Below are 22,090 nucleotides of genomic sequence, written 5' to 3'. Positions count from 1 at the left end.
CAAAGAGCCAAATTTTATTTTCACTGATTTTCTATTTTCCATTTTATTATTTTTTTATTTACAGTTTCATCTGTATTATAGCCTCCATTCTATTTATTTTTGGGTTAATCTGTATTTTTCTAAATTTACAAAAATGCTTACAACAGTGATTTTAGACTTATTTTTTTTCTAACAAGGCATTTAATTCTACATATTTTCCTCTAAGCAACTTCTTTAGTTGTGTCATAGTTACTGCTTTAGTTGAGTCATAAAGTTATTGTTTTCATTTTCATGAAGTTCAAATCATTTCTAAATTCATATTGATATTCCTTTTGATCTGTTCTTTGACCTAAGGCATTTATAAAGAATGTTTTTCATTGTCTCATATTTTAGAATGATCTAAATAATATTATTGATTTCTAATTTAATTCAGTTTTGATCAGAGAACATATTCTATGAACAATACTTTCAACTTTATTAAAACTTGCCTTGTGGCCCAGAATGTGGTCAATTTTTATAAATTTTCCATTTGCACCCAATATATTTTCTGCTGCTTTGGGATAAAGTACTCTTAAAAAAAAAGAAAAGGTGGTTTGTAGTGTAGTTTTAGCTTTCTAAATCTAAATGTTTGTCTATTTGTTCTATCAATTACAGAGTGTTTAAATCAACTAAAATTTGTGTATTTCTCCTTTTCTATCAGTTTTTGTTTCACTATTTTGAAGCGCTGTAATTAAATGCATACATTTGGGATTGTCTTTTTGATGCATTGACTCCTTATAATTATAAATGGTCCTTTTATTTCTAGTAATATTCTTTGTTTTAAAGTCTGCCTTTCTGATATCAATACAATCACTTCACCTTCCTTATGATCGATATTTTCTTGGTATCTTGTTATTTGTTTTATCTGTGTTCATTCTCTTATTTTGTTTCTTTTCTCCAGCCTTCTTTTAGGGATGAATATATATTTCATTTTATCTCTGCTATTGGATTATTAGCTATACCTCAGTGTTTTATTTTTAGAAGGTTATGGAGAATTTACAATAAGTTTAACTTGTCAGAATCTACCTTCAATTAAGATTGTATTATGTTATGTATAAGATCCTTACAGCAGTATATTTCTAATCTTATATTTTCTTCTATGTATATTTAAACCACACATTTTATTTTTTGCTTTAAATGGTTATCTTTTATATTAGAATGCCCCCCTCAAATAATAATTACCAATATGTTCCAATTCTGTTGCCCTGCATTCCTCTATTTAGCTTCAGTCTGAAATTGTATGCTTTCAGCCTGAAGAATCACATTTAGAATTTCTTATCTTTATCTTATTGCCTGGAAAATTTTTTATTTTACCTTTTCTTGGAAGTACATTTTTGCTGATTATAGATATCTATGTTCACTTTTTTCTTTAGCATTTTGAAGGCACTATTCCATTGCATTAAAAATAATGCAAACAGAAGACAAGATCTCCATTCATTCTTATTTTTGTTTCCTAGAATATAATGTGTCCTTTCTCTTGCTATTTTTAAGATTTTTTTTTTTTAAATCAATGGTTCAGCAATTTGATTATGACTCTTGGTGAAGTTTTTGTTGTATTTGTTCTTTTTGGAGTCATCATCACCTTGGAACTGTGAATTCATCCTTGTCATCAAATTTGGAAAATATAGGTCATTATTTCTAAATACTTTTTCTGCCTTCCTATCTCCTTTACTTCTGGGACTCCAGTTATATGTTAGATCAACTGCCACTGTCCCATCCTGAGATTCCATTCAATTTCTTCAAACTTTTTTACTCTTTTTGCTTCAGTTTGGATAGTTTCTTTTGCTATGTTCTCAGTTCTTTAATCTTTTCTTCTGCAGAGTCTATCCTGTGGTAAGCCCATCTAGCAAATTTTCATGTTAGCTATTCTATTTTTCAGCTCTAGAGGTTTCATTTCAGACAGTTTTAACTTATTATGGTCATGTTTTCATTTAAATATTGAGTATATTTTTAATAACTTTTTAAAGTTCTTGTTTCCAAATTATTTTATCTTTGGCTATATTTCTATTAACTGATATTTTTTCCTCTTTATGAATCACATTTTATGCTTCTTTATAGGCCTACTAACTCTTGAGTAACAGGCCTTATGAATACTGTTATTTAATGTCTGGATTTTATAGTGTTACTTTAGAAAGTTTCAAATTTAGTGGTAAGAAGCAGTTAAATTACTCATGGATCAGTCTGATATATCCATGATATGTTTTTAAGATTTCTTTTGGCTTGTTTAGAGTAAACTTTACTCAAGTGTACCTTGGACCTACTTCCTGGTATCCTACATAATGCCTCAGGTGTCCAAATAGATCTCTTTATTCTGCATGATGGAAACTCCCAACTTTGTGTGAGCTCTGGGAATTATTTATAAATTCCTTGATATTTGTTGTCTCATAAGGTTTCACTCTGCACACACATCCATCACCATTCAGCAACAGATTGAAGGCAAGCCTATGCGTATTTCAAGAACTATTTTTCTAGAACTCTTTTTCTTCACAGTTTTTAACTCTTTGATACTGTTATGTAAATTCAAGTTCATTCAACCTCTCCAAATTCTTCCCTCTCTACCTCCTGAACTGCCCCCCTGTACTATGGAAAGTAATTCCTTCCAAAAGCCAGAAATATCCATCTAAAAGCCAGGGATATCTCAGAGCACACCTCACTTGTTTCCTTCTCTTAGAGTTCACAGTTCTGTATTGTCTGTTGCCCAGTATCTGAAACCAGTTATTATATATTTCGTCTAATTTTCTAGTTGTTTACAGTGGTAAGGCAGGACTAATACCAGTTACTTCATCATGGCAGAAGTACAATTCTACAAAATTTAACGTATATAATAATGTTAATTCTATAGAACCTAGGATCTTTCCAGTTCCGGAGGGATTATACATCTTTTCTCGATTACTCAGCCCAATGGAAGAAATCACAGATTATATGGTTAAATCTTCTCAACATTTAAGACTTGTTTCCTCACTACCACTTACAGCTGATATATTGTACTTGATTTTCCTGGCTTATTTTTTCTTGATGGTATCTTTCAAACCTACTCATTTCCTTTTCTACTCCCACTTTAAATATAATCATCTCGGGCAGCTGCCAAAATCTCCTAGCTGTTTTTCTTAACTCATCTTTTTTTTCACCACATCACAAGTAATTTCAAAATTATAATTCTTCAAATATCACTCCCATCATTCAACTAGCATATTCAATCTGATCAACAATCTAGACTGGCTCTGTGGCCTACAACTTCAAATAGCACCTGCCTGCCCCTTCACAGAATGTGTACATGCAGAGCATAAACTATTAAGCAGGATTAGCAGACATTTATTCCATCATTCATTCATCCAGTACTTCCAACATACCAATTACTGTGTTATGCACTGGAGATTCAAAACTAACAATTCAGCAGGGGACCCAAACAAATCAATATGGTAAATATTGTGATAGTACAATGCAAGATAAAAATATCCAGAGTAAGTTTTACCACCCTATATGTGGCAGTCAGTGAAAGCTTCACAGTATTAATGGCTATGTTTAATCTTAAAATATGAGTAGCAGTGGAGAGGGCATTCCAGGCAGAGAAAATAGCATGAGAACAGGGACAAAGAAGGGAGATCTAGCATGATGTAAGTGGAAACTGCAGACAGTTCATGTATTTCATGAGCATTAAGTCAAAGGCAGAGGGCAACAGATATGTCCAGAGTATATGCAAAAGAAAATTCAAGGAACCAATTATTTACTACATTTCAAAGCTTAGATTTTAACAAGATGCTGATGGATTTTTAATCAAGGGAGTTATATATTCAGATTTTTGCTTTTTAAAAAAAACTTTCTGAATATTTTATTAAAGATAAAAAATTAACAGGACAGGAGTGGAGGCAGGCAAGTTGTTGAGAGTCTAAGCAAGTGATGGAAAGTCTGAACTATGCTGGTTGTAATGACAAAGAGGAAGGAATGATGGTAAACTTAACGCTATGTAGTAATTTATAGGACATGAGGGGTGAAGGTATAACTGAAGTACCTAGGGTGACTCCCTTTCTAGATTTGGTAGCAACTGAGTGGATAATTGTGTCATCTACTTCAGATGACACAATTAACACAAAAGGAAGAGCATACTGAGGGGTGGTTTAAAAAATGATTAGTCACAGTTTATCTGGACATCTGAGGTACCTATGACATAGCCAGTTGAAAAGGTCACATATATGATTAGACATAAATCCAAAGTATATTTATATAAAACTTAAAAGCCATCACCCCACAGTAGGTAGCTGAAACTATGAGAGTAAAATACCTAAGAGACAACGTGTGAAGTAAAAGAGAAAGGCATCAGCATTTAGAGGTCAGGCAAAGGCATAGAACACCATGTTTCATCTAAAGTAAAAATAACTTGGGGCTTCCCTGGTGGCGCAGTGGTTGGGAGTCCGCCTGCCGATGCAGGGAACACGGGTTCCTGTCCCGGTCCGGGAGGATCCCACGTGCCACGGAGCGGTTGGGCCCGTGAGCCGTGGCCGCTGGGCCTGTGCGTCCGGAGCCTGTGCTCCGCGGCGGGAGAGGCCACAGCAGTGAGAGGCCCACGTACCGTAAAAAAAAAATAATAATAATAACTTGGCTATAAAACGCTCATATTTTTATTCCGCATTCTCCTAAGGTAAGGGGTATAAAATACATACTTCATTAATTAAGGTGGCCCTATATTGGCTTTATCCCATGATGTAGTAGATAGCTGATCCACTGATGCCCTTGAAAACTCAGGTAGTTGAGGTGTACCTCTTAGCATTTCAATTTTCTACTCTGTACTCATCCCTAAAACTGTAAGGTTCTTGTCTAAAATTCTTAGTGGTCTCTTTAAATTCTCCTCTCTTCATTTGAGGTGGAGTTGGAATACTCCATACTCCTTCCTCTTGGGAGAAGATGTAACTCAAAATATGGTGAGAGCATTAAAAGGCATTCATTTGATTCCTGTCCTCCTTTGGAACTGATTCTTACCTCTTTTACCATGCGGTATCTAGTGTTTCTTTGGTGCCTGTTATAACAGCTACTGTAACATTAAAGTATACGTCTGTCTCTCCTACAGGAGCATGAGCTCCGAAATGAGAAGAGTGATTTTTAAAAATCTTTGTATCCCCAGTTTTTATCACAAGGTAAGAACTGAGAAAACAGTAGTGTTAAAATGAACATCTAGGGCTTCCCGGGTGGCGCAGTGTTTGAGAGTCCGCCTGCCGATGCAGGGGACACGGGTTCGTGCCACTTTCCGGGAAGATCCCACATGCCGCGGGGCGGCTGGGCTCATGAGCCATGGCCGCTGAGCCTGCGCGTCCGGAGCCTGTGCTCCGCAATGGGAGAGGCCACAACAGTGAGAGGCCCGCGCACCGGGGGGGTGGGGGGGGGGGGAAAAAAAAAAAAGAACATCTAGGAGTGAAGGAATGGCATATGAATAGAGTTTGACATCTGGTACCTTGTTTGGTGGATTCAAAGCCCCCCACTGGAGAAAACCATTTTAATTATTTGGGGCAGAGAGATACAGTGTCTCTCAAATTCAGAGAAAGATTAAATTGTGTTAATAGAGATATATCTTTTAATTCATTGATTTGAAGCTGAAAGGGATCCCTATCAAAAACCTCAAAACTCAGATCTATGAATGGACATTACAAAAAGGGATATATGGGCTCAGGGTTGAAAAGGGAGACTGTAATAATTATACGAAGATGAAGACAATTCACTTGATCTTCAAGGCATAATTCCAGGAGTCACTCTTGTGTACAGTATTTTGTTTTACTATAAAAGGAGATTTTTTACAGATTCTTAAGTAAAATTTTTTCAAACAAAACTTTATATAACCAGAATCTGTCTATCTTTAAATAAATGCTTTGAAATATTGGCCCATGTCTAGGGAAAAGTACTAGATGGTATAAGCTTTATTTGATGAACAAGTAAACAAAAGTTATTCCTAAATTCAATTCTCCTCCAAATTTCTATACTACCACAGACAAGAATGCAGCCTACTTTTTCATAACTAAAATCTGAAATAACGATATCTTACTCAAGAGACCAACATAGTTCACTTTTCATTCTGATGGGTATCTCATTTATTAGGCACAAAATTCACGGTGCTCCAGTGCCAAGAATTACTAAGCAACAGAACATATGTAGGCGGATGTGATGTTTGCATATTCACACAATATGACATTTACACCAAGATCAGAAGTATATTATTGCTGAAAGAGAGTAACAGTAACAGAACAAGAGGGAGTAATATTCTTTTATTTTATAAGATACCATTCACAAAAGTAACTCCATGATCTTAAATAACCCTCTCCTAGAGAAAACAAGCAAATCCAGAGGGACATTCACATCTCCCCACGTTTAGTTTCTCCTAAATGCCAGAAAGGAAAACATACTGCTTGAAGCAATTTTTGTGCCTTCTATAGCATAACACCTATTACAGCGTGAATACAGGAACTGCCTATCAGCCTGAGCAGAATACTAACTACTTTACAGCATCGAAATCAGGAAATATTCTGGAGTGTTCTACTCAAGACATTTCCCTAGGGACCCTGAAACTTGGCAACTTTCTCTGATAGGCAGCTACTTCTGTTCCCATACTGTCTCTCTGCTGAATACAGGAACCAATGATCAAGACAAGGTTGAATGTCTGAATAAACGTAACTGTTTCCTCACAGGGGGAAAATAAATTCCCAATGCCAAATATGTGAGCCAGCCCCCTTCAAACTGATGTGTGGTTTAAGGCAGTGACCTCAACACAGCGTCGATTTGAGGCAACCACCCACGTGCCCATTTCAGTTGTACAACTTTCAACACAAATACAGACTTATTAAAATAAGTGAATGAGGAAATGTTTTTAAAGGAAGATATCCAGAACACGTCACCCAACAAGATAGGTCATTCTGTAAGCGTTAATTCTTAGTGAAACATAGTATTTTATACATGCTAAATTCCATGTTTAACAATAGGTATGCATATCCTTAAAACATCAAATATTCCTTCATATTCTTTCTAAATGTCCTCAGCTGATACTTTTCATGGTTTCTTGACAGATGTCATTAAATTTCTAGATAGAAGAGCTTCCTCTGGCAGTATTTTGCTACAATGATTTCTCCACTAAACTTGTTTTTAAAAGAGTTAAAGGTTCTTGAACTGTACTCCTCCTTCCTTCTCAGTGAACGGATTTTATAATGACTTTTATAATTTGCTTAAAGATTTAAATATGCCAGCTACATTTCTTGAGGAATCATTTCCTGTTCATAACCCTCAGGAAAACTGCACCTACTACAGAGGGTGGAAAGCAACCTTTTTTCCTGTACAGGAAGATTTGAGGTTCATTATAAGCATGTTACTATCCTGTATTACACTGGGTCCTAAACTGGGGATTACAAAAGGAACAAGAAAATAAAAACCTAGCAACAACCGCTGATACTTTTATTTTTATAAGTGCTGTATGTTTGCAAGTCACAACTGTTGACAACAACCCTATCTGTAGAGATTTCCATCAGTATGGCAGGAATATGGTAGCTATGATATGGAAAGCTGATGAGTCACTGGAATTTGTTACGATGAAGCTCTGTGCACTTTCCCCATGTGCTCCTTGTTACTTGAGCTGATTTCTACAACTGCGAATAGTGGACCTATAGAAGGATCTCTCACGGCTCCTGAATTTAGATGGACCTGACAGTTATATCATATAAAAATGTCCAATATATAAGAATTTGTTCTTCAGATTATTTTTAAGTAGTAAACAGAACCATTTTCAAATAAAGACACCTGGAGTTAGAAGCGGAAGAGGCCATTCTGAAAGCAAAGCAAAAGTATACTTGAACTACTCTCAGAAAAATATTTCTATTTTATGACTAAATCTCCAGAAATGTTCAATAACATGATAATAATAGCAATACAGGCCCTCGGTTCCCCTGAATAAAGAGTTCCAAACGAATAAATAAGTAAAAGACCATTTGCAACAAACTTACCCGGGTCGCTTATTGCTGGGCTTCATCCGAGATTTCCTGAATAGAGGTCGCAAAGATGAGCCTAAGTGTCTGAATTTTCAAACAAGCTTCTACCACCATTTTGCTGCACCTTAAGTTTTGGGAAACAGGAGATAAAAATTTGGAAACCAGAAATTAATCTTCTCAGTTAAACTATTCTAATAATAATCATTTGATTTTAGATTCACTAGCCCTTCTACTTCTTTAGCCCCTGGGGGGTGGGTGTCTCCCACTTACTCAGGTCTCCCACTTGCGGAAGAGCAGCACGGCCTTCTCCTTCCCCCATCCAGCAAAACCTCACCAGCTTAGAACTCCACTCCTCAGGACCGTTCTTTCCTCAAAGCGCTGGTTTTTATAGTCCCAGGAACAGGCAACGCCAGCTCACCTGGAACTTGTTAGAAATGCAAATTACTGAGCCTCTCCGCAGGCCTTCAGAATTAGAAAATCTGGAGGGGGGCGGGCATAGCAACCTTTGGTTTAACTAGTCTTCCAGGTATTATGAAGTGCGCTGATGTTTGAGAAGCACTGCTACAGAAGAAGGGCTACTGTTAGTAGGAGAAAATGTATCCATCTATATTAATTCCAGATGTCATCTCTCACAGATAACATTTGCATTTCACAGAGGCCTTCCAGGCTGAAGTAAGCAGTAAAGGATTAGGGTGAAGGAGTTCAGGTGCCACAGATGCGAAAAGGGAGCGACTCTGAATCATGGAGGCCCGCTAAAATTACAGCTTTTAAGTGACTTACTTTACCTTGTGCTTGAAAGCACAGTCTAGAGAAATAGGTCTCAACCCTGTTTACCTTGAACTCTCTTCAGGTGTTTTGCTTTTGTTTCTGTTTTTGTTTTTACCTTAAAATAATTGAATTTCTGGGGCTGCAAGCACCCCAGGTGAATCTAATATGTAATCAGGTTTGCCTTCCACTAGCCTTGGTCCCAGGAGTCTCACAATTCAGCCTGCATCAGAATAACCTGGAGGGATTGTTGCAGGAAGGATTGCTGGGCCCACCCCAGAGGTTCTGAGTCAATAGGTCTAGGGTGGGGCAGAGAATCTGCATTTCTATAAACTTTATTGGAGCTGGTTCTGGGAGGAAAATCTGAGAATCACTGCAGTGACGCTTGCTATCAATTCCATTTGCCTAAAGCAGAGGAATAGGTTGTGAGTCTATAGCCAGAACATTTGAAACGCAGTCAGGGTAATATTTAAATTCATGAATTTGTAAGTTATCTCATTCACTCCAAAAGGAAATTCAGTTCAACAGTGTAACACCTCACTTTTTCCAAGGCAGCTTATCTAACACCTTCACTTTTAAAAGCAAAACAATTCCCTGGAAAGCAAAACAGATCCTACCAAGTACAAAATCCATGCGGTCAAGAGAATTTGCTTTACACAGAGGGAGAGCACGCCAGGTGCTTCCTCTGAGTCAAATTACTCCTAATTTATTTCAAATTCCAATTGGGTTGATAATCTGATTTCTTGGTGTGCAGCAGATTAAAATCAGAAAGTTGCAGGCTGAGCAACTGACACAGGAAGCAATAAATGAAAGCTAATAGTTTAAAAGCAGAAACAAAAAAAAATGATGAAAAGCAAACAGAGGAAGTTAAGATTTGAAGAACTTCAGGACACTTACATTTAAATGCTCCTTTAAAGTAACACTGAATTCCTAACAGAAACAGGTGCATCCAGGCAAATGTAAGCAGCTGGATGGAAATGTATTAAGAAGGGAGCTGCTCAAGGGCAAGGAGAATAAACTCAACTCATGGGATGCATCGACTGTTGGTAAGACACTGCTCTGGTGCTTTTCCATGAACTAAATTAATCTAATTCTTACATCACTCCTGTGGAGTAGTAACAATTACCTTTATGCTCACTTTACAGATAAGGAAAATAAAGCATGGAGAGATGAAGTAATTCACCCCAGATCACATGGCTGAAAGTGCAGAGAGGATACTTGAACCTCTGAGAGGGCTGTGGTCAGAGTCTGGGTAGTTGACCACCCCCTACCCCCATCCTATCACAGCAGTTTGCTATTAACTACTCATCATCCTGAATAAGGCAGTAGCCATGGACTGTGTTTGGGGAGATGGGGGTACAAGGGACTAGTTAATGATTTTCTATTTTTAAAAATTATGTTAAAGAAGACAATGTTTGGTTCAAAAGGGGACCTTAAATGTAACTGGAAGAATACTTGGACTATGTGAGACTCTAGTTGTTGATCAAATTAGCCTTTATCTTATGATTTTAGCAGTTCTACACTAAAAAAATGTGTCTCGAGGGGAATATAAATCATTTCCAGAAACTTTGCTAAGAATTTTTGAAGTTATGTTTTCAGAACTATTGCAAAACAAATTAAAAGATTGCTTCAGATAGATACATAGCCATTGTGATTGTTAGCCAACAGCATGCAGACTCCATGGGAAATAAAATAACCATCCAAAGAACACAGGCTTCTGTTTGTTGAATTAAAAGAACAGTTCTATTAGCTCTGTGGCAGAGAGAATTAATAAACGTCTGGTCCTGCTGTAACATTCAACCAGTGAAAAGCCACTTTACAAAGGACAAAATATTTCAGTTAGTTTCAAAAAAAAATAAAGTTACAGTTAATTAAAAGTTAAAAATTCTGCTGACAATTCTTTAAATTCTTTAAATTTCTAAGAGTGGATGATTTTCAATGTATATGGGAGAAAAAAGTCATCTGTGGGGAACCTACTCTTATTTGGAGGATATGGGATTCTTAAGGGACTAAAAAGAGAAATAAGAGTTGGATTGGATTAGTTTAACCTATGATTCAGATTTCTCTGAAAGTCCCAAATCTATCCATGTTTGTTTATTCATCTCACTGTCCCAAGTGAATGAACTAATCGTTAGATTAATGCTTAGTGTCATTTATGTGAAAATAAACCCTTGATATTTCTATTGCGAAGGAGGAGGCACTACTTGGAAAATTATTCTGGTCAAAGTTTTCTCTGTCATTCTCCATGGTTAAAGCATTTTTTAAAGTGCTATCGAAAATCTAAAGATGCTTTCCTGAGGAAAATTTGTGCTGTCCCTTCGGTTTACTCTTTTTCAGGAATGATTTCCTTCTGGGTGAGAATACTGCTTCAGTTTTCCATCTTATTAACATAATGACAACTCTACCTAGTTAGCATTCTGGTCTTCAAAGTATATGGAGCCATATTAAGCCAATAACATATAATATTAGCATATAAGAAATTACAGTGATTTTAGACTGATACTACATGAACTTCTAACTAAAGTTTTCTAGGGAGGTGAAAGTTTAAGGGATACACTTATTCTCAGTTCTAAATTAACACATAAGATTCACATGAAGGCTACATATGTGAAGTTCATTGGCTTAATTTCTCACGTAACAACTCACCTTCCCTGAATTGTACCCTCAAATGCTTTGACCTTGAATTCACCTAATCTCCTTATTTTAAAAAATCACATGCCAATCACCTCTATATTTATTTTAAAATGACTACAGAGAGCAGTATTCATTACATGACCTTGTACCTCCTACATAAAATCCAAGACTATACCTTTTTCCTTAAAACCAGTTCTTCATTAAGGAATTTGAATCTTCCCATATTTCTCTTTTTGCCACAGACACTAGGAAACTCCGAGGCAAAACTAATGCCCGGTGATAGCAAATATATGGGACTTCATGGGCAGATCACTAATTTGTGTCCATGATATTGACTTAATCATTGTTACTTACTTTTGGCATATACGTCTTTAGGTCTTCTCAAAAGTGTTTTAAAAACTCAACATCAGTATTTTTTATCTTTTATGTAAAGTTACAGGTAGAATGTTTCTCAGAAGTTTTACAGGTCAAGTTATTTTAGCTATTATGATGGACCTTCAAAAATGCATTTTTCTCTGTTATATTTCTTTTATTTTTTTCTCTAGGAGTATAACCAATAAACAAACCCTCGCTATCAATCTCCAAAATATATAGTCATATTTCATTTTCAAAACTAAACACCTCCTGTGATGAATTACAGTCATTAGCGAGATTCTTGTACAGAAACTTCAAACCATTTGGAAATGACTGAGCAGCTGACAGAAAAGGTGGGAGGAGGCAGAAGAGTTTCTGTTCCCACAACTTTCTGGTTCTCCAATGTAAATATTTCTGAATCTATGCAGTTCTGCTTGACACTTTATCATACTAAACTTTTTAAAAGTTTCCAATATTTTTGTTGCTGCTGTTTGATTTCCAAACGAGGAGAGAAAAGAGTTTTCTCTCCACCTCAAGCTTTTCCCCAGTACCCAAGGCCAGGTACTCTGCCAACACACCTTATCATCCAGTGTGTGGAAAGATCCAATCTTGAGAAATTAACACCAAGAAGGATGCATTTTATATCTATTAGCATTATTTTATGAGAAACCGTGTCATCCAAATTTAGGTTTTAATTAAATCAATGGCCAGGATCTTAGAAGGAAAGCAAGATGAAATGCTAGTCTATCACCACACCACCAAGGCCATGAGATAAAAATTAACTTAACCAGACTTTCTACATTGGTTCCAACCAGACACCTCAAGATTTCTGGCTATAGAAATAGGGTTAGGCAATATACGGAGGCATTAAATTCTGGTTTCCCAATTATCCAAAAACTTTAAGTGCTCTTCTGCTTGGAAAAAGTCATTCTGATTTCTTTTCAATTCTTTCCCCATGAAAGAATTTTCCTCTAGCTAGCCTCTTATCTCCTTCCCCAACCTTAGCCCAACCTTTTTGCTAACTCTCTTTCTTCTAGTTCAGTAATTTTCAAACTTTAATGAATGTAAGAATCAGCATTAAGGGTTTAGTAAACACAGATTGCTGGTCCCATCCCCAGAGATTTTGATTCAGTAGATCTGGTGTGGTACCTGCAAATTCCCGATACCATACGTTGAGAAGTATGGCTAAGGACTATCAAATCCACCAGAGAGAAAACAGAAATTCCCACCTCACTTAGAGAGGCAATTTAGATGACTTTTTTAAAATTAATTTTTTTTTGGAGTATAGTTGCTTTACACAGATGACTTTAATGACCTACAGTAGGAGCTGGCAATCCACCGTTTTTTACCCAATCTTGGCCAATTTGATCATTTTCTACATATGGCACAGGGTTGCCAGATAGTAAAACCATATTCAAAGGCCCTGCCAAACTTTTTAGGCCTGGCTGTTTTCCTGCAGTAATTCTTGTAATCCTTTAAATAAAAATTATTTATCAGGACCTCTCTCCCATCCGTCACTAACCATTATCTTACTTTCTCTTTTTATACCCATCCCCCTTAACTCCTTTGCCAAACTAAAGAAGGTTCCTATATTATTCAATATCACAAGAATTTATTTCACATAAAATCTTTGTGTGTCTGAATGATTCTGCATGTGCTAGTGTGATGTAAGCATATAAAACACTGAAAGGCAAGTACCAAGCTTCTCAGATATGGGACTGGAAAAGACAAAGGTAAACTTTTTTATCAATACATCTCTATCTCTTTTTTTGTATTGGTAAATAACTTTTTGTACTTTTCTTTTTATTCTTTTTAACATTTTATCCCAAAATTCAACACTAAAAGAATCATGCACTGCTAGAATTTTCTGAAACACTCATGTATTTATTGAAGACACGTGGTGTATATTCATGGTAATAAGTATGTTAATAAGTCTGGGGTGAGAGGAAAAGGGGAGCATTCATGGATAGACGTATTATGGAAAAACAATGACACATGGAAAGGTAAGATAACTGCCATAGAAAGATACAAAGCAAGTGTGCTACAGAAGACCGAAGAGGAGAGAGATCACTTCTGACTAGAAATTTGTTAGGGAGTATATAGCAGTTAGTACTTGAGATGGTTCTTCAATAGGAGAAAGAACAGGCCTAAGTATGTAAGGGGCAAACAGAGTTAGATGGAATGCATTCCCAAAGAGTCATTTCCAGTGACTCAGTCAACATTCCCATGCCATTCCTATCACTGTGGGCTTAGTGTTTTTCAACGAAAGACAAGATTTTGGATCAGAATATTTGAGTCCAAGTCCTTAGGCTAGTATAGTGTCATTAATAATAAAAATAAGAGACTTCCCTGGCGGTCCAGTGGTTAAGACTCTGTGCTTCCACTGCAGGGAATGTGGGTTCAATCCCTGGTCGGGGAACTAAGATCCCACATGCCTGCCATGTGGCACAGCCAAAAAATAAATAATTAATTAAGTAAAAAAATAAACTGGAACTGACAGTAATAAAAGAGAGAGAATATTAAAAATAATAATCAAAATAAATTTTCATGGATGCAATATATATCTGCGAAAAGAGTTTTGCAGTCTGCAAAGCTCTATGCAAAAGTCTTTAGGGGTTGCAGCCCACTTATTTGGACTGTCCAGTTTTGACATGCATTTTCAGACTAGACCACTCATCTTAGTCCTGCAATTAGAAAGAGACTCAGTTGTCTCTGAGCTCAAGAACTCATGCAGTGAGGACCTAACTACACCGAGAACACTGTGTCATCCTCTGGCCATGGCACACAGCAGCAATTCATACCTAAGAGGCAACGTAAAAGAGGAAATAAAGCAAACTACCCACCCTCGGTTCAAATTTCTAGGTCTTCTGCTTCTGGCAGCTGCCCTGACTTATTCTTTGATCCTCCAAAGTCTTCTTGAACTTACGACCTTCGTGGAATTCATGGGTTGGATTTATTGCTTTGCCTGAGCAGTCACAGCCAACATTTTCTTTACAGAGCTCCCTAACACTCCAAATACAGTCTGACTTACCCAGCTACTGCCAACTTCCTTCCAATGGCTTAGATTTCTAGATTTCACCCTTGGCCAACTCTGCGGCCTGAGAGCTTCCTTTCCTTTATTTCCCATCTTCAAAATGGCAGTTTACAATCATTCTCTTGAAAAAAATGGACTCTGTGTTGTACAGGCCCTAGGTGCAATTACATACATATTTTTACAAGGTAAGAAGAATTATGCAAAAGCACACTTTCCAAATCTATTATCAATATATAATTTAAACTAAAAGGAAGAAATTCGAGTCAGATCACAAATCTTAGGCCACTTAAGTGAGGTGAATATTAGATTATCAAAATGACAACTGCTGGTTTGGCAAGGCCAAATTAACAGGAAGTTCAATGCAAGGCTTCAGAAGCAAGAGCTGTTTAGCAGGTTGGAAGGCAATCAATTAAAAACTGGAAGGAAAGGCTTGGAATCAGAGGAACCAGCTGATACCAAAGACCTGAAAAGGAAGTAGGATCAAGATGATTATAAAAGCAGATGACTTCTTGGTGTGGCTCATCTGCTACTAATGAGCTGTATAAACTCATCTGTCATGTCTCCACTGGATCAATTCAACAACAGGCCTCTTTGCCTACGATCCTGGCCTTTCTGAACCCTGTAGCAAGAGACATCTTTCTAAATGCAAATCTGATCATGCCATTTCCTGGCTTAAAGCCTTTTAGAGGTACTTTATCACTTTCAGGACAGAAGCCAAGATTCTTAATTTGGCCCACACAACTCTTCATGATATGGTACCTGCCTGTCTATTACACCTCATCTCACTACATCTCCAATCCTCTCTTAAACTCTTTCTCCTAACATATATTTGTTAGACTAAAGAATTTGTAGGAAAAATGGTCTGGATACAAATCCTGGTTCTTTTGTATACTTAACTTTAGGGAAGTTACCAAACCTACCCTGAGATGCACTTCCTTACCTTTAAAAATGGGTCCAATGTGATGATAATATCTGCCATAGATGTTTTGGGGGGAGAATTAAATGTAAGATAATAAAGGGTCTACGTAATACCAAGTGTTTAATAGATGCCAGTTATTGCTATGCCTTCTAGCCCACAGCCACCCAAGATCTGTAATTGTTGAGCCATCCACACACTAACACCGTACGCGTATCTAAGCACTTACCTCCTCTCTGCCTTACTAATACATTTTGACACTTAACCCAGGATTCATCTCCTTGAGGAAGATTCTTTGATGTCTCTTAAGGGAAAGAAGCTGCCCACTCTCGCTCCAACAAGCTTGCTCTGTAGAGAGCATTCAAAATTTGATCTCTGCAGAGGGCAATCAAAACCTGATTTGCAAGTATGCCCCTTCCTTGAGTCTGGAGCTCTTTAGGGCCAGTACCTTGTCCTTTCTCTGCATAGCCTCAGTGCCAACTGACAGCTGAGCTCTTGGTAAAAGTAATAAGTTAAAAATTGGAAAAAAAAAATTGGATGAATATGTGGTCAGACAACAGATAGATGCCAACAGTGATTTAACCTTAAAATAGAGATAGGAAGTAGATATGAATCCAAGTGTCTTTCCCCTCACCCTCCCAGACTTTATTAGTATTTGAATGAGAAATTCCCAAATGTATCCTTTTTTCACAGTTTAGAAGGTATATCAGACTTATAGTCCATACATGCTGGCAGAAGCCATGTCTACTCAAGTTTATACTGGTCCAGATAGTAGAAATTACAGGTAGACTTCGGGGGACAAGGTTCTTAATAACTCGAGGCGAGAAAAGTAACATAAAGGCAGTCTCATGGAACTACCTCTTATAAGCCAGGGTATAACTAACATGACAGATGAAATGTCTAAGTTTCATAATATTTTCTGCCTTTCCTTATCAGCAAATTAAAATGTGAATTTAGTAGCTGCAACAATGAATTAATCGTACTGCATTCACCTTTACAGGCTTAGAATCAAAACCTTTTGACACCAATTTTCAAATTTATGGAAATTTAAATCTCCAGAGAGCTTTTTTGATCTGCTCTAAGCGCCAGAGACAACTCCAACTTCTGGTGGTATCTCTGAGGAATATCTAATCTCCTTAGAAGAGGGACTAAGGGATAAATCATGAGGACTGGGAACGTTTGCAAAACATACACATTGGCAAGCGTTTCCCCATTATTTCTTAGAGGAAAAAAAAAAACAGAGGAGGACAGAAGGGAGTATAGATAACACATTTTATATCTGGGTGATGTGATTAGGGGACATTGTTGCAGAAAAGAGACCAGTAGCATCAGCACCACCATTGGCCCAGGAAGCAACACGATGAGAACAAACAGAAATCAGCAGCTGGTGAACAGAATGTGTCTTCACATGGCACGGGACAGGAGATGTCTGACGGACAGCATAAAAACAGCATCTGAAACTCATCTTTCCACCTTTTCCATGCCAACAAATGAACTAGATTAACAAGACCAGGATAATCACGCCCACCACTGAATTAACAGTTGGAAGAAGAAAATCAATTTAGGTTAAATGATTGGACTGGAACAGTTTTCTACTTTCACTACCCCAAAGTCAAGAATATTTAAGATGGGAGACTAATACATTCATTTAACCCACAAACATTTATTGAGCACCTATTATTTACCAGGCACTATACTTGGCAGTGGAAACAAAGATGAATAAGATACAATCCCTATCTTCTAGTTAAGTTAGTCTTGGAGAGGATACTAATATGAAAATATATAAGTGAAATATTGTCTCAGAAATGATATTATAGAAAGACAAGGGAGTATGGAGCAAGGAAGAAAATTATTATTAATAATTGGCTAGTAATAGTATTTACATGGACTTTCTACAAGAGGCAAGGCTATGGGTCTTGATATGTGAGTGGTGTCAGCCTTTAGATAATACAGAATAAGCCATGAAAGCAAATATAGGGACATATAAAAACAACAACAAGAAACCGAGTTCAAAAAACTTCCATTTATCCCACATCTAATGTCCTGTGATTTATGATTTGAGTTTTCAAACTATTCTTAAATCACTGTCTCTTTTTTCCTACCCTAAATTCTGAGGCACACAAGTCACAATCTTTGCATGAAATATATATATATATATATATATATATATATATATATATATATAAAATAGGCTTTAGGCACACCAAAAGGATCCGATGCCTTTTTGAATTAACAAACGTAATATTTCATGTAAACTTAGACTCCAGTCTGTCCTAGATATTTTATGCTTATTTATGATGCTGGGCTATGACTTTCTAGTTATTCATATGGTATTATTTTGGCTGTTCAAACACCGTAGTAAGCCTTGAATACAAGAACCATAGTTTCAGTCACTTTCCAGCTTGTCCAAAAGGTAGTTCAGTTTTATGTCCACTGTAGGAACTAGTTAATGAATGAATGAATTTTAAATGAATGAATGAACTATGCGTAGAATGAATTAATGAACCAAGAAATGTATGGAGAGAAAAAAAATCAAGGTCCAAATCAAGGGAAAGAGGCCCAGGACAGCTCCCTTCTGAACAGTTGGCAGAATGATGAATAAAAATAACTGTAAACACCTTCGATTTGTCTCCCATGAAAGCCAGTCTTAAAAAATTGTCTTCCTATACATCATGAACTCTGTCTTAAAGATGCTGCCTACAGATAAGCAGAGAGGTCACAAAGTCTCTCTCACATGCATTTTCAAGGATACCTGCCCCCTCTTTAACCATTTTAAGGTGTTATCTGTCTTCTACATGATCACTAGAATGAAAACCCTGCTTTATACATATCCAAATTACACTACATATATGTAACCAAAACTGCCCTCAAGAGAGGGAGAAAATCAAAACAGGCCAAATTAGAATAGAACACTATACATAAACGATATTCTAGGAGAGCTATTCATAACTCATATCATGAAGGGTTAGTTTCCTAATACTTAAAGAGCTCTCAAAACTCAATACAGGGCTTCCCTGGTGGCGCAGTGGTTGAGAGTCCGCCTGCCGATGCAGGGGACACGAGTTCATGCCCCGGTCCGGGAAGATCCCACATGCCGCGGAGCGGCTAGGCCCGTGAGCCATGGCCGCTGAGCCTGCGCATCCGGAGCCTGTGCTCCGCAACAGGAGAGGCCACAACTGTGAGAGGCCCGCGTACCGCAAAAAAAAAAACCGAAAGAAAAACAAAAAACAAAACCCCAAAAAACTCAATAGAAAATAAGACTAACATCCTAATAGGGAAATAGGCAAAGAAATCTTTCTCTACCTTCCTTTTTCCTGTACTTCTTAGCTTTGTCTATTGAGAGGACCTAGAAGCAGTGATCCTAAGTAACAAAGAAGACAAGTGTCTTCTAGATATTAGTTTCTAAATGGCATTCTATACTAAAAGAACCAAAACTCTTTGGAGAAAGGATTAAATCTTGGATTATGACAGGGAAAATATAAGATGATCCTGTAACATCTTTTTGTATCCAAAAGTAAATAAATACCCAATGCTGGGAAAATGTCAAAAGAATACAAGAGTCAGCATGAAAGGTTTCCACTGGCCAGGTCTGGAACAATTTGAGCATCAAAATAAATATTAATGATTGTAATACGTAGTAATCCTTTGAGTAAAATAAAAATTTATGAATTCAAACTGCTATAAATACTATGGTGGATTTGTCTTATATCAACTGGACTAATCTGTGACTACATGTCCCAGAATTCTCTTTCCTCAGAGTTCTGAGTTGGCATGACACAGCAGTGATATTTTGCACAAGATCTGTAAGATGGAAGTAAATGAGCAGCAGTATTCCTTATGACCAGAAGGTAAGTTGAAAGAGCACGATGCTGTTGCAGCCCACTCACATTGTTACTTATCTTGTCTTCTCAGGTAGGAGCAACCACTAGATCTTTGGCCTCAGCACCACTGATGCCTGGCCAGATGCATGGTTAGCTCCATGGTGAAGGACACTGGCTTCTCCTGCAGGACACTCCATAATCCAACTTGGAGGCTTGGAGGTGATGAGAGCGCATTCTCCATTGAACTCTATTCTATCTTCACTAGTTCCAATTCATCCTTGCTTCCCTCATTTCACGTCCACTGGCTCTCCATGACTGCCTGCCCAGTGAGATTCCGAGTGCAGCTCCAGGCACACAAACAAAAGGCTCACAAAACTGTGTAATCAGCTCTCATTCCTGCATCAAGTGATACCCCTATAATAAATCCTTTGTTCTTCTCTGCTCAAATCCTGATTGATAGAAATACATGAATGAATGAATGAATGAACGAATGAATGAGAAGAGAGCTTTATGGGTTAGTGAAAATCTCAAAGTGTCTCCCCAAAAGATACTTGATTGTTTATTAATTAATAAGCACGAATACTTATCAAATGGCTTTACAGTAAAGAAGCCTGGCATAAAATGTGCTAACCAAGTAATGAAATTTAATATCACTAGTAATGAAACAAATCGACATTGCATACCTGCTGATACGATATAAGATAAACACAGTAACATTTTGAGGTAATCCTGCTGAAAATGAGAAAATATCAGCAAATCCAAATTAAGGGACATTTTACAAGTAACTAGCCTATAACTTTCAAAAAGTCAGGTCATGAAAGACAGGGAGACAGAGGAACTGTCCAGCTTGAAGGAGACTAAGGACCATGACAATCAAATACAATGCATGACACTGTGTGGACAACAGAAAAAAAACTGAATAGAGTCTGAAGGTTAAATGATTATAATGAAATTAAGTTAATTTCCTAATTTTGTATTATGACTAAGTAGGAAAATACCTTTGTTGTCAGAAAATACATACTTGAAGGATATCATGTTTGTATCTCATTCTCAGATAGTTCACCATATATAGTGATATAGATGTTTGTGTATATTTACACATATCTTAGATTTATCAGTTGATAATATTTACACACACATGGAGAGAGAGGGAGGGAGGAAGGGAATGAAAAAGCAACTATGCTAAAACATTAACAGTTTGAAAATACGGATAAAAAATATATAGGAACTCTATTTTTTATACTGTTTTTGCAACTTTTCTATAAATTTGAAATCATTTCAAAATAAAAGTGAAAAATATATATGTTATAGGGGAAGGTTAGGGATACAGAAATAGAGATAAAATTATCTCTTATTTCAAAATATTCATAGCCTCACTCATATTCAGAAAAATGCATATACAATATCTCACCACTCAGATATATAAGGATAAAAAAAATACTGTTGATCTATGTTTTGGTAAAGATAAGGATAGTTGAATGAGCTGGGTATCTTCTGTGTATGCTTCTGGCCCCGCTTCTGTACCGTTCTGTACCTCAGCTAGCTAACCTGTGTGAACAGCATCCAGGGTCTCGTTTGCCCTCTGGCCACCTGTCAAGTTTGGGCAATAGGTAACAACAACAAGACATCAGAAGGAGGGATGAGAATGTGGTCTGAATATTCATCCTCCAGACTTCCTCTCTGAGGGTTTGCTTCTGGCTGGTTACTTCCTCAACCAAAGATCACAGCCCATTTAAGGAAGTCCTTTTCACACAACTTCCTCTCTGTCTTTGGTACCAGTAAGTGCTCTCTCCTCTTGCCCTCTCAGGTCTAGTGGCAGTAATCCCACCCCCTTACTAGCTCTGGGATATTACAACATGTCTTGGGAGTTTTCTATATCCTGCCCATATTTTGTAAACAGTTCATTTACCAAATACCCAATTGATCCAGCTATTTCCAGCTAGGCTCCTAAGGATACAATGTCATCCTCAAGAATTCTAGTTGTATTAAAACAGTCCAACTTCAGTTAAGGGAAACTAAGCAATATGTATTAAAATTATAAATACACAGACCCATTGGCCCAGCACTTTCATATACAGATACTCATTTTATATATGTACCACCGCATTGTGAAATGACAAATATTCATTGTAGCTTTGTAACATAAAATATTGGAAAGTCTCTAAATATCCATCAATAGGAGACAGTCCTAAAATGGAATGTTGTATAGCCACTAAAAGAATGAGCCAACTCCATATATGACATAGAATGATCTTCAAGGTGTAATACAAAAGAAAGAAAAGTGTAGAACAGTGTATTAGTATGTGTATGCGTGTGTGTATGTAATTTATGTATCTACAAGCACAATGAACAGACACAATCACCATATCCACATAGGCTTGTGTGTACTATATATGCATGCATAATGACAGAAAGGATGATACAGAGACTATTAACAGTAGTTGTAGCTCGGAAAAACTGAATGGCTGAGGGTGGCATGGGAAGTGCCACAGGTAAAAAAGTACTAACCTTTATTTTGGAAGCTTTCAGTTTTATACTATGTACATGTGTTACCTATTAACAAAATAACTAAAATTGAATTTTGCCTGCAGAG

The 22,090-nt window shown here is 37.0% G+C and overlaps 1 long non-coding RNA gene across 1 annotated transcript; it reads left to right on the top strand.

Annotated features, from left to right (window-relative positions):
• The first annotated feature begins 4,522 nt into the window (after positions 1–4,522).
• Positions 4,523–19,932, top strand: LOC141279096 (uncharacterized). Its single transcript, XR_012332852.1, has 3 exons — positions 4,523–4,654; positions 5,081–5,147; positions 19,589–19,932. It is a non-coding gene; the product is annotated as an uncharacterized lncRNA (long non-coding RNA).
• Positions 19,933–22,090: the final 2,158 nt, after the last annotated feature.

The sequence above is a fragment of the Tursiops truncatus genome, chromosome 7 (genome assembly GCF_011762595.2).
Source record: "Tursiops truncatus isolate mTurTru1 chromosome 7, mTurTru1.mat.Y, whole genome shotgun sequence".
NCBI classification, from domain to species: domain Eukaryota; kingdom Metazoa; phylum Chordata; class Mammalia; order Artiodactyla; family Delphinidae; genus Tursiops; species Tursiops truncatus.
The sequence above is the reverse complement of the archived record's forward strand: the minus strand, read 5'-3'. Positions and strand labels throughout refer to the sequence as shown.